The sequence below is a fragment of the Lygodium microphyllum genome, chromosome 9, assembly GCF_053477565.2.
Source record: "Lygodium microphyllum isolate KBCC chromosome 9, Lygodium_microphyllum_v1.1.10, whole genome shotgun sequence".
NCBI lineage: Eukaryota > Viridiplantae > Streptophyta > Polypodiopsida > Schizaeales > Lygodiaceae > Lygodium > Lygodium microphyllum.
The window spans coordinates 99,348,090-99,361,811 of NC_141143.1; the positions used below are offsets into that span (position 1 = coordinate 99,348,090).

The 13,722-nt window shown below is 40.3% G+C and overlaps 1 long non-coding RNA gene across 1 annotated transcript; it reads right to left on the bottom strand.

Moving 5' to 3' along the window:
* Positions 1-12,262: 12,262 nt before the first annotated feature.
* Positions 12,263-13,496, bottom strand: LOC148031350 (uncharacterized). The gene is made up of 3 exons (XR_015691989.1): positions 13,140-13,496; positions 12,952-12,964; positions 12,263-12,840 (listed from the first exon to the last, which is right to left on the bottom strand). It is a non-coding gene; the product is annotated as an uncharacterized LOC148031350 (long non-coding RNA).
* Between the last annotated feature and the right edge of the window lie 226 nt (positions 13,497-13,722).

Below are 13,722 nucleotides of genomic sequence, written 5' to 3' on the forward strand. Positions count from 1 at the left end.
ACATGTGGGATCTAGAGCATAGCACATTCGAAAGCTATGGAGGTTGGAAGAGAAAGAGTGAGTTCATGAAGACACTGACATGACTAGCTATTACACAAGTGAATTAGGTTCCAAGATGGAAGCTTGGACTCATAAACACAATCTTGTGTATTGACCGACAATGACATAGAGACTTTACTAAAGGACAAAAGTTCTATGACATTGCATTAGAAAAGAGAGCAAGTATAATGCTTTATAGAAAACTGGGTGGTAGCACTTCTCCTACTATGCATATGGGATACTAGTCCTGAGCCCTCACTGCTCCTTACAAAGAGACTGAAGTTGGTGTGATTGTAAACATCTCAACACCCCTGCTCAATCACAACCAAAAGTACAAAGCATATAGAGGCTTTAGTGAAAGCAACACCTATAAAGTGTGGACACACCATAAACATGGAAAAACACCAGAGGCTGGGCTAAGTGTGGGTACCACAAACATGATGGTCATCCAGAGGTTATAACAGAGGCCTCACAAAGTGTATAGAGGCTATAGTACAAGACTACATGAGGAGTTTACAAGTTTATGTCCGAAGCATTAGGGCTAGGCAGTACAAGGCTAAAAGAGTCTATATGAATAGAAGGACTGATGAGATTTGTCCTTCTCCTGGTGATCGTCTTCTTCTTCTGCTCCATGCTCTTCTTCTTCTTTAACATCAACTAGTAGGCTTTTTGGGACCTCTTTTTGGTGTGGCAGAACTTCTCGGTGTGTCCGGTCTTTTTGCAAAAGTCACAGAAAAGCTGGTCCTTCTTGCCTTTATACCTTGCCAACATATAATGCTTGTTCATCTCTAGAGGTGCTTGGTTCTTCCTTAGTTTTTATCTTCTTTTTCTCCTCTAACAGTGATCCCTGGATATCAACAAGCTCAAGGTTTGGCATATTGATTAGAGTTGTTGATACATTATTATATTTAGGAGACAAACTTTTAAGTAGACCATACTTTTAAGTAGACAAACTTTTAAGTAGACCATATTTAGGACTTCATTTCAAGCCTGAAAATTCAATCAAGAGACCATACTTTGATGACTTAGACTGTGCACCAAACAAAGTGTCAAGTCTCTTCCATGTATCCTGTGAAGTATCACAAATATCCACATGGTGGATATTGCTGTCGTCTAGCTCTAGTTTGATAAGCCTTATCATCATTCATTTGCCAAGTGACTGCAAGGTCCGCATCATGAGGCTTCTTTTCTTTTCCAATGATAATGGCCTAGAGGCCCTTCTTCATCAATATGAGTTTGTTGCGGGTTTGCCAGGTGTGAAACCCGACTCCTTTGAAGGAAGCTGTTGGATAGTCTCTTCCCATGTTGGATTTTACAGGGACAATAGCAAATCAACTCCAGAATTCTCAAATTTTATCAGTGGAAGAGCATATTATAGTGTGTCAAGAGACACAAGTAATGACAGTGTGAAAAGACACTATGTAAAGACTATGTCTGAGTTGATGTCCAAACTTGAATCTTCTTAGTTCGGGGTTGTTGATCCTTCTTCGATCTTTCCAGGTTCTTCCCCTCCTTGGTTTGATGCTGGGACAATAGATCAAAGTGGCAGTGGGTTGTTCTTCCAGGTGGCAGGAGAGAGAAAATGATGAGATTTTTGAGCTTTAATGAAGTTTGGCTATGGCTTCCTAGATTAGGGTTTTGATCCAGGCCTGGTTGTTTGCAGATATCAGGAGCTATACTTGATCTTTTTTTAAAAAATGGAAATGAATCTTGAATGATGGGCTATCAATGCCCTATGGTGGTTGTCGACATCGCAAATTGTAGTGATGGCGGCAGCAGTACAAACGACAGCAGGTGCATTCTAGGCAATGACCACGAATTTTGGCAATGCCGAGCTCAAAGCTCACCATTGTTGGGGTTTAATGTGACAGAGAGAAGTGCCTTGAGTCAAGGGAGATATCTCCAAAAGGAATCTTGCAAAGATATGGCTTCTATGAAGAGTTCCAAGGGCTCAAAGAAGGCAGGGTGTAGACTGGCTATGGCTGCCACAAGGTGCAAGATGAAAATAAAGTTAAAATGAAGTCATGCACTTATCCTGAGTTTGGACTGAGATGGAGAGGAACTGAGGGAGAGTTGAGAAGAACTAAGCCGAGCTGAGCCATGCCCAACTGGGCTCTGATACAATGTTAAACATACGGGATCTAGAGCATGGCAGATGCGGAAGCTATGGAGGTTGGAGGAGAAAGAGTGAGTTCATGAAGACACTAACATGACTGACTGTTACACAAGTGAATTAGGTTCCAATATGAAAGCTTGGACTCATAAACACAATCTTGTGTATTGACTAACAATGACACAGAGACTTTACTAAAAGACAAAAGTACTATGACATTGCATTAGAAAAAAGAGCAAGTACAATGCTTTATAGGAAACTGGGTGGTAGCACTTCTCCTACTGTGCATATGGGATACGAGTACTGAGCCCTCATTGCTCCTTACAAAGAGACTGAAGTTGGTGTGATTGTAAACATCTCAACAATCTTTTTATTTTATGTTAATTATCGATGACTATAATAGGAAAATGTGGTTGTACTTTTTTCGTGATAAGGCTCAAGATTTTGGTAAGTTTAAATAATGGTACAAAATTATTGATTATGAAATAAGAAAAAGTGTGAAGAACTTTAGAACAAATGGTAGTGGTGAGTTTAACTCAAAAGAGTTTGAATACTTTTGCAAAAGTAAAGGGATTAAGTGTTAATTGATGATACCTCAGTAGAATGGCATTGTTAAACACTGAAATTACACCATTGTGAAAATGGAAAGATACATGCTTAAGGGCAAGGGATTGCCTAACTAGTTTTCCACATCAAAATTGGCATGAAAAATAATTTGACATTGTACTAGATTCCTATCGATATACTTTGACGTGTTCCATGTCAAGTTCCCCATAGAATAAGGTACACTTTGATATATTGACTCAAATTCAAGATTCAACATGGATAATCAAATCATATGAATGATTTAAGATTGAGAAAATATTTTGTTCAATATGATACACCTACTTATCATAAGAGATGTATAGGGAGCTACACACTGGATCATAATAATTAATCATGTATTATTATAGACATTTTTGACCCGTCTCTTGTAAGACTTCTACACATGGTCTTCATTGTGCCAACTTAGAGGAGTATTGATGACATCTTGCTCATAGTAGACTATCTTATAGCCTTTGACTTCCTGCTCATGGTAGACTATTCTTGTGGCCTTGTTATCAAGTACTTCATGATTGTAGAGTTTGACTCTTTTACGATTCCTGCTCGAATTGATAATCCATATGGTTTTAATATCCATATTGAAATAAGCTTTCGTTGGGTGTTAACATGTAACCTATTCTAAGGGGGCTTGACATGAAATAGATCAAAGTATATCGATTTTTAAGTATATAACTTAATAATGTTAAAATAATTTTCATACCAATTTTCAAGTGAAAAAATGATAACAATATGATACCAAAGTGTACAAGTGTATCCTTTTCTAAGGGATCTTGACATGAATTAGATTGACAAAGTATACTTATTTCTAAGTATCATTGGATTCTAAGTGTGTAAGCTGATAAAAAATCCAAGAATAATGTTAAAGTAATTTTCATGTCAATTCTGATACTAGTTGAAAGGTAGAGCCTTGGACCAAAATGAGCTAGTCTTTAATTAAGATTGCATCTTTGAGATAGGGGAGGTTGCAACCTAGGTAGATCTTTCCCAAGCCATTCCTACCTCCAGGATCAAATTGATAACTTGCATGGTGGGTGTCAAGAGTGTAGGGTTCATCCATGCAAGTGTGGGTCTCTGCACTACCTATTGAGAATCTGCCAATCACACCCTATGTATGCCCCTTTGTATGGAACAGCTAGGCTAGGGAGATGCAATTCATTCTAGGAAGAGAGACAGATCCCATAGGCACAGTGGATGTAGTGTGCCACCAAGCAATCCTATATAATGATGTACTTGACTATCACTTTCATATGATGATAATGCAATAGTACTTGTCTCTTTCTGTCAAGTGTCTGTGTCATTGTCAGTCCTACACAAGATTGTATTTATGAGTTCAAGTCTCAATCTTGAAACCTAATTCACTTGTGTAATAGTTGTCTACATTGTCATGTCAACATGAGTAGTATCTTTATCTTCCATCCTCCATAGCTTCCGCCTTTGCCATGCTCTAGATCCTGCTTCTTTCACATGGTATCAGAGCGCAGCTGAGCATGGCTTAGCTCTCCTCTACTCTCTCTCAGCTCATCTCCATCTCAGGTCAGCTCAAGTCAAGTTTATGGTTCCATTTCTCACCTCCATCTCTACTTGACCTTCCTTGGCAGCCATAGCCAGCCTGCACCCTGCCTGCTTCAAGCTCCTAGATCTCTCTCCACAGGTCAAACCTCCTGGAGCTTCCTTCTGGAAAAGTGTTCCCCAGCTCACAAAGCTTCCCTGTATCACATCAGTCCATGACATTTGGCTGTCTAGAGCTCAGCGTTGTGAAAATTCTCAATCTCTGCCCTGTGTCTGCCATAGCCAGACAGGACCTACCTCACTTGGAGCTTCCATAACTCCTCAACCAGGCCACTTCAGCTCCTGCTTCCTTCTAGGGGATTGTTCTCCTGCTCAATGCGCTCCACCCTGGCACATCAATCGATCACATTGTTGCTCTCTGGCCCCGGCATTGGAGAATTTGGCTGCGCCTGTCCTGATCTGCACCGTTTCTGATTAAGCTCTCTGCGCGCGCCGTATTGCCCGCGATCTGGTCGATTGCTATGGGGTTTTGATAGCCCTTGAAGTAAGCTTCATTTTCATTAAAAAACTTTTGAAAATGATCAAGTATTGAGTTCAAAGCAGCTGAAAAACCAGGCCCTTGTCTCAGAAACCCTAATTCCACCATAGCCAAAATCTCCCAAGCTCATTTTTCTCTCATTTTCTCACTCCTGCCACTAAACCAAGCTAAAGCCTACTAAATCTGAAGTTCCCAGCATCAATTCAAGGAGGGAAAGATTTGGATTTTGAAGATCTTGAAGAATTTTGCAGATTTGGAAGACTCAAGGAAGAAGATACAAACATAGTGTCCATTGACACTCATCTAGTGCTCTTAGCACTTGTGTCTTGTGACACAACCAACTCATCTGAAGCTCAAGCATAGTATCTCTTGATACTAATTCAGTGCTTCTTGGCACTTGTGTTTTTTTGGCACATTCAAAAATCAACTCATTGGTGGTCTAATTTCACTCATTTGATGCTGATGCATCTACCAAACATGAAGATTTTTAAGTGGATGCTTCTTATTAGGAGTGACATAACTACTCTTTTTGCTCACTAGATGTCCACCATGTTTATGGTACCCACACTTAGCCTTTTCTGCGACAGCCTCTGGTGTTTTGCTATGTTTATGGTATGCCCACACTTTGCAGGTGTTGCTCTCACTAAAGCCTCTACACACTTTGTACTTTCAGGTTGTGATTGAGGAAGGGTGTTGAGAATGTGCCAATCACACCCTATGTATGCCCCTTTGTATGGAACAGCTAGGCTAGGGAGATGCAATTCATTCTAGGAAGAGAGACAAATCCCATAGGCACAGTGGATGTAGTGTGGTACCAAGCAATCCTATATAATGATGTACTTGACTATCACTTTCATATGATGATAATGCAATAGTACTTGTCTCTTTATGTCAAGTGTCTGTGTCATTGTCAGTCCTACACAAGATTGTGTTAATGAGTTCAAGTCTCAATCTTGAAACCTAATTCACTTGTGTAATAGTTGTCTACATTGTCATGTCAACATGAGTAGTATCTTTATCTTCCATCCTCCATAGCTTCCGCCTTTGCCATGCTCTAGATCCCGCATCTTTCACACTACCATCGGGGTCAAAAGGATAATCGTGAGCCAATGTATCTACTATGTCATAGAAGTGATACATGGGGTTATCCTCATATGCTTCTTCCACATCTTCTAGAACAAGCATATTGTTGAGTTTGGCCCTTTTGTAAGCACATTTAGATGCATAATTTATGATGTAATTTTCCCCATATTGAAAGCATAAACCTTTCTCTTTGCACTCTTTAAAGAGGTCCACTGGGATGAATTATTGGCCCCTTCGGCTACCTTGGGCTGAAGCAGTACTCGATCTATTTTCAACCTGTTTGGTATTGCTTGTTATCCTAAAGTTTGAATGTTGTTTTGAAGCATCAAACAATGGGTACATGGGGTATTTTATTCCCCCCATAAGCACCTCCTTGAGGGCTTGGTTGAGCTACAGCATTTGACTGTCTAAAATTGGCTAAAATCCAACGTCTTGCTTATACTTTTGAGCATATCTTTTTGCCAATTTGATATCATCAAACAAGGTAGATGGCTTTTGAGCCATTACATAAATAGATAAGCTTAGCTCTAATCCTAGATATACTTGTGTGATTTTGCATCATCATTGATGCTCTCAACATACATAGTCAAGTTCATAAACAGATTCGTGTATTCCCTTATTGTGAAATTGTGTTGGTCAAGTTGGTACCACCATCTTGCCAACCGCTCCTTTTCCATGGGGGATACAAATACTTGAACCATGTGTGTCTTGAAGTCTTACCAATAAATGAACTGATGATTCTCTCTACTAATATAGCGCCACCATGTGTGGACAAAACCTTCCAAATGGAGAGAAGCAAATATAATTTTATGATCATCAATGCATGGGTTGATGTTGAAGTATGGCTCCAATTTGGAGGTCCATTCTCCCAAGGCCAATGGGGATGGTGATTGCCCATTCTACTTGGTAAGAATGATCTTATCACAGAGGTCATTGGGGCCTTGCTACCCATGAAAACCTTGCTGCCCATACATACCATGATGTCCATACATATAATGTTGTGAATTTACCCCATGCTACCCATTATAACCATGCTGCCCATGAATGCCATGCTGGCCATTACTGCCACATTTTCCATTATTGCCATGCTCGCCATTAATAGCATGCTCTCCATGATTGGGCTGAGCCACATAATTGCCATTGGGGCTTCTAGTGAGAGTGGGGGGGGGCTTCTACCAATGGTCAGTGGTGGTCTCACTGGGGTTTTTTTTTTTTAATGACAAGAGAGCTCAAAAGAGGCTCATCATTAACATGGGAGGGCTCACTAACCTTATAAGTGCTAGATGGGATACCCTTAGCTCCAAGGATAGCCTATGATCCATGTATCGACTCTAATGGTGGAGGCCATTGTGCTTCATGCTTGGACTCATTTGGCTTCTCTTGCACTGAAGTAGTGGCTAACTAGGCAACAAGAGTGATGAGATGCTCCAATGTTTGCTGAGTCCTAGATTTTAAGAGAGCCATTTGTTTGATTGCTAGGTCAATCTTAGAGAGCATTTGATGATGGTTGGCAACCATGTCATTGTGCCTCTCCATATGATGAAGCTCATACTAACATAAAGTGTGATTGGCATGATGTAGGGGTTCGTATCAGGTACTTCTTCTTGCATTTCACCAATATATACTTGGGTTGAGATAGGTTCATTGTTCATTGATGCTCGAGAATATCTTATCTCCCTCTGGACCTCATCCTTGGCTTTTCTTTGTCTATATGCCCTGCCATTTTAGTGCAATCCATAAGACCCACTATCAATAAAATGAGTGTAGCTTTTGATAGGTAACTCTGATTGGAGTACTTTTTGAATCAAATCAAAGAGGGGAATGCCCTCTACGAGATGATTAAAAAGTTTTATCATAGAAAATATTCAATTTTTTCTTTAGCTCACTTTCTATGACCATATAGGGATTGTCTACACCCTATCCCATTGGAACATCGTGCACAAGAACTGCAATATATTCTCACCCATAACTCCAATTGAGGAGATTTTTAGTTCCAAATGAAGGATACTTTTTCCTCTTTGAGAGAAGCTATAGGGTTTTTCTCAATGGTAATACTCAATTTTTTATAAATGGGTTACTGTAGTAATCCTAACATTTTTACACCTAGTGCACTGCTTGTATTGACCCAAATTTGCATTGTTTGCGTACCTCAGGGCTTGCATATGCCATGTCATGATCATCATAAAATACATGCTCAATACCATGTACTTCCACGTGAGGCCTACATTAATAAGACAACCTTTTTGTCCAATCTCAACAAAGTTTCTGGGTGACATACATCGCCATTCACTACACATATCCCAAGAGCATAACATACATGTCTTGCCAATACATTAGCCTTGTACCAAGTTTATTTCCTTTGAGATTTGGGTTCTTTGCTGAATATATCCATAGTTGCACACAAGTATAGGGCTCTCGATCACCAAGAGGTGGGTAGAGTTCCCCCTAGGTTGGGTGGTACATCCCTTTAGGGTCTTAAGTAGCAAGGGAGGTCACCTCACTCTTGTCTTGCCACCTTGCCTGGCATCGGCCTTTTCCTCAACCGGTATGTATACATGGCAAATTTTTTTAATTAAGGCAATCAACTTAAAATGCATATAGGAAAAGAAACTTTGGGCCTTTTCATGGAGTGCATGGAATGAACAATGGATTGGGTGGGAGAGGGGCTTACCTTGGCAGTCTAGTGACTCACTAGATACCAACTTACCCTTTTACAATAGCTTAATAATTTCTTTATGATCAAATCAACAAACACATCACAAGGGGATCTTAGGGGTAAGCATCAACCAAATGATCAAATTCCATGTGACTAATCTCATTCCTCATGTAATGGTAAGAGTAATCAAGCTATTGATTTCAGTGGACAGCATTCACACAATGAATGACTCTATTTTCAAGGCAAGATTCAATCCTTAGGCCTCTTTAACAAGTGGATATATCTCAGCAATTGGAAATGAGAAAGAGAGAGACCAAGAATGAGAAGAGTAACTTGTAGTAACATTAATGTAGATTGCCTTCAAGAATCCATGAGAACAAATCGAATGCAAATCCCTCCTCAAGAAGCTCCAATAGCTCTCCCATGATTGATGGATGGACTTTGCTTCCCGAATTCATCCTTCCATAATGCGTCATAATGCCTGCATGATGGTGGTCTATCTTTCGGCATAGATGGTGGTCTATCCCATGCTAAAATCCAGATAGACCACCATTTTGCCTAGTCTATCTACTACTCATGAGTTGAGGGATGCTTGCCCCATGGTGGTTGTTGAAGTTCTTGACCTCGATGAGTAGGAGAGAAGAGAGAAGGCTACCCTCCATGAAAACTATGAGAAAAGCTTGTGTAATATTCACCCCCCTCCATTGTAAGGAGAAAGAGGGTCTTCACGCCCAGGCACGGTGGAGCAAAGAGAGAGAGAGAGAGAGAGAGAGAGAGAGAGGGGGGGGGAGGGAGAGAAAGAGGGTGATAGAGAGGGTGAGAGAGAGAGAGAGAGAGAAATAATAATCCAAGGGGTCTCCTTCCCTTCCCCTCCTTAAAGGGTGACCACACACGTTCTTCTTCTCCTCTTTTCCTGCAAGTTTAAATCCCCATCGCAATCGAGGAAAGTCACCCCGGCACGCACTCTCGGACGAGAGAGAGAGAGAGAGAGAGAGAGAGAGAGAGAGAGAGAGAGAGAGAGAGAGAGAGAGAGAGAGAGATTTATAAGCCAAAAGTATGGCCCCCAATCGGAGGGAGACACGCACCAACGGTAACCCCGCATCCAACAATGGAGCCATCAGCCAAGGTGTTATTGCTAATACGAATACAATGTCGGGTGGTATGGATAATTCATATCTAAATATCCAGGTACTAATTGCCGTCTCCTCTATTCATTAAGGCCTAGGCTATATCGCTTTGGCATGCGCATGAGTTTATTTTAACAAGTAGCTTGAATTTATTTTTCAACAGTTAATGAAATAGGGGATTATAGGATAATTCTTTCCACAACCATAGATGACCTTGCATAGATTTATGCATATGGCGCATTGAGGTTCACACAAACCCTTGTACCCAAATACAATCATTGCATTCCAGTGCTATGCAACAAAATCATACATAGCATGAAGATCATATAAGGTTACCCTGATGGTTATGCACATAAACGATGCATGCATGGAAAAGATTATACGAAATATATATCGATCATACACGAATTTGATCTTGCATTAACGTCTTGCATCCATCCTATGAAGGTTTCGCATAAACTAACGATCAAGGAGTTATCTTATACTGCCAAACCATGAGTTGATTACAACTCGCACAATAGATCAAGAATCATTTTACATTGGAAGATAGTCTTACACCGTTACAAGTTTGTCTCACACTCATTGAAAGGAAGATAAAGTCAAGTTAAAATTTTGCATGGTATCGCTCTTGATCCCAAGGGGGAGAGCGAATATGCAATGTAAATGTTATCGCATCTATTCGTGCATTGTTTGAAAATACAATTGGTTTTGTTGGTAGATCAAACAACACCCTAAATGCTTTTATATTCAACAGATTGTTGGATTGTAGTTTGGATGATTATTCCAAGTGCTTGTGATTGATGGTAAATTCATAGCAGGGGTCTATGACAACAAGTTGCCATGGGAATAAAGGAATGTTTTCTGAAAAGATGATATTAGGGCTGATTGCCTTGATTGTGATTGATTCTTTAATGAATTAATTAAGGAAATGATATTTTGCACGTGTGGATCATCTCCAAGATCGCACCGCAGATTAACCCGAGAAGGGCACTGGTTGATCCATGGACCGAAAATCGAGTGGTGAAAAGGCCAACCACGAAAATTATGTCTCACTATTAGGCCACTTGTGGGTCAGGTGGAGCTCTGGACACCCCTTGCCTAGTCCGAGACAGAGTTGAGGACTGCCGTGAGCCCAATATCTGTGGCGTTGGAAGATACTATTCTAAATAAAGGATGGAATTTATGGTGCCATGTGATTTGGACCGGGAACTTCTGCAAGCCGGAAGGGATACATAATTTCTCCTATATGGGCAAGAGACAAAAATTAACTTGAAGATAAGTTAAGGAACTTGTTTGTCAAAAGGACTACTTGCTCTGTATTCGTGTCAGTGCCGTAAATTACATGAATGAACCATGTTTCCTAAAATGCTTAATTAAAGAAGCTAACTTTGAGTGTCACACATAAATGTGATATGACCTAATTAGAAAACTAAAGCTATCAAGAGAAGCGGACAGATGGAACCCTCGATGACAAGGTGTTCCCAGAGAACTAGGAGGCTTCTCACAAGGTTTTACCGTCGTCCGACTTAAGAAAGAAATAGATTGGTTCCTTTTGATTTTCTCTCAAGTCAACAATTATTGACCTACATCCCCTAGACTTAAGAGTGGACTTATCTTGGAATCATGTCTTTTGGAAGAAATCTCATCAAACTCTATCTGTCAAGAAATTATGTAGTTCAGTTCCATCTGCCTGGAAAGCAGTCCCCTTCCTTTCCAACAATCTCATGTTACGAAGGATTTTGATGGTTAGGGTGCCTACCAAGGATAAAGTGGGTCGATGGTGGAAGGAGATTAAAAGGCATTGCTCTTTATGCAAAGGATTTGAAGAGAATGTTTTTGATTTATTTGGGGGCTTCCAAAGTGGTAAGAAGGCTTTGGAATAAATCTCGGGATGATTGGCTAATTCATGCTCAATTGCACAGTTCATGAAAAATGGCTATTTTGGGTTAGAACTAAAGAATGTCACTAGCTTTTTTTTAGGTGTGTCAAATCTTCAGAAGTGCCACTTTAGTTAACAAATGGGAGGGTAGGAATATGCTTTTGTTTAAAGGGAAACTATGGATAGTTGTTGATCCATCAGAGAACTTTGTGAAATTTCGTGGTGGGCTTTTGGAGCTCATTAACGTCTTCAAGGACGTTAGTTGGAGAATTGTGTTGACTAAGCTACGACGCTCAATTAGAGCTTGATCTGCTTCTTGCAAGGTTGTGTGTATTTTAATACTTAATAACACAATCTGCTCCACATTTAAAATACCTTCATTTCTAATGGAAATGTTATACAAAACGGTTTGGGGAGGTGTTTTCATGCAATCCAAAGTTTTTGAGTATGCAACTTATAAAGTGCTTGGATGTATAAAGTGTTCACTTAAGAAAGGTCTTAAGGTGTATCTAAATGTTAAAACATCTAGTTTCTACATAGCTTGAGAGTCAAGATAGTAAAACTTTAACATTTCTCAAGGTGTATCTAAATGTTCAAACATATAGTTTCTGCATAGCTTGGAGTCAAAATAGTAGAAATTCAAAGCTCTACTATATCGCAAGAGAAAAAGAAGATGTAGAAAATCGAACACATTACAAAACACCTGAAAGATATGAAAATGAACATCTTAAACATTAAAATTTGCGCAAATTCTACGTTGAAATTTGCACAAGTTTTCATATTAAAATGACAAATACATGTAGGTCGACTCAAAAATCCCTTCAAAACTTTTAACCTAAAAGGTTTTTGTAAAAGCTTTGCCAAAATTTTGGTTTTCTTTGTGAACACTTGATAATGCGGGTGATGAAAAGGAAGTGAGAGGTAGCAGCATCTCAGGTGCAACATGGATTAAACCATCTCAGATGAATTGCTAAGGCAAAGCATTGGGTTGGTTATGAACACTTGACAATGGCACTTGGGATTACATTACTTTGTTACATTGATTTTTATCAATTATGACTGCGTTTTCTTAGTGAGGTTGATGCCCAGCTTCCATACCTGAAAGGTAAGGTTTAAGAAGCTTTGCTGCTGGACTGTCGATAATCACACAAGGCTAAAAGAAGTTTTGCTGCTGCTCGACCCAGGCTTTGTCTGTCCCGATGCAGCAAACCCATCCATTTGCTGATGCACAGTAGTGACTGCAGAGGCTTGCAACCAGTAAATGCACACACAACCAGGCGAACTATTAAGTCTCTGAGGGTCACAACCATGCAATTGTTCAGTGACTGACCATACAACGCAGAGAGATGCAGATGACATATAAGATTGCAGCCAAGAGGCCACCATGGGAGCCAGTTCACCCACCATCAAACCAGACCTGCAGCCACAGAACACAAAAATCAAGCACTCGAATCAGAAACCCTAGCCAGAATCAGGGATTTCTTTCCATCATACACATCGAAACCCCCCCCCCCGCCCCCCCCCAAAATCCATCCATGATAAATGAATAAACAGATGCAAAGAGGCTTGCATCGCAGGGGCAAATTTCTAACCTGGAAGTGCAGATGGAGCTGGACAGCGGGACCGTCCATCGCCATTTGCAGCTCTAAGATGAGCTTGAGATTTCCGTGACGAGTGGCGAAAGAAGGAATGAGCAGTCGAGAGGCGGAGACAGCGCGGAAGGAGAGAGAGGCCAGCGTCCGACGCAGAGACTTGAAAATGGCTATCTTCACTCGATTTCTGCGTCCAATGGCGATGGAGGTGGAGGGATTTGCATAGCAAGAAAAAGACTTTCTTTTTTCTCGCATGGCCATGGCTTCCTCTGAGAGACAGACAGACAGACAGACAGAGAGAGAGAGAGAGAGATTATGGCTGATTCTCCCTTTCCGGAGAAGGTTTTTTAAAGTGGTATAGATAGAAAGAGCCCAAAGACATGTGAAAAGCGAACCGCCGAAGGCATGCTATTAGTATGAAAATTGAGGATCATTAGGTCTCATTAGTATGAAAATTTAGAGAGAGAGATATAAACACATAGATAGATAGAAAACTTACAACCTTGTATTGAGAGAGAGATATATATATAAACACATAGATAGATATATTAACGTCTCCATAAGACCAAAATGGTTTACGGAC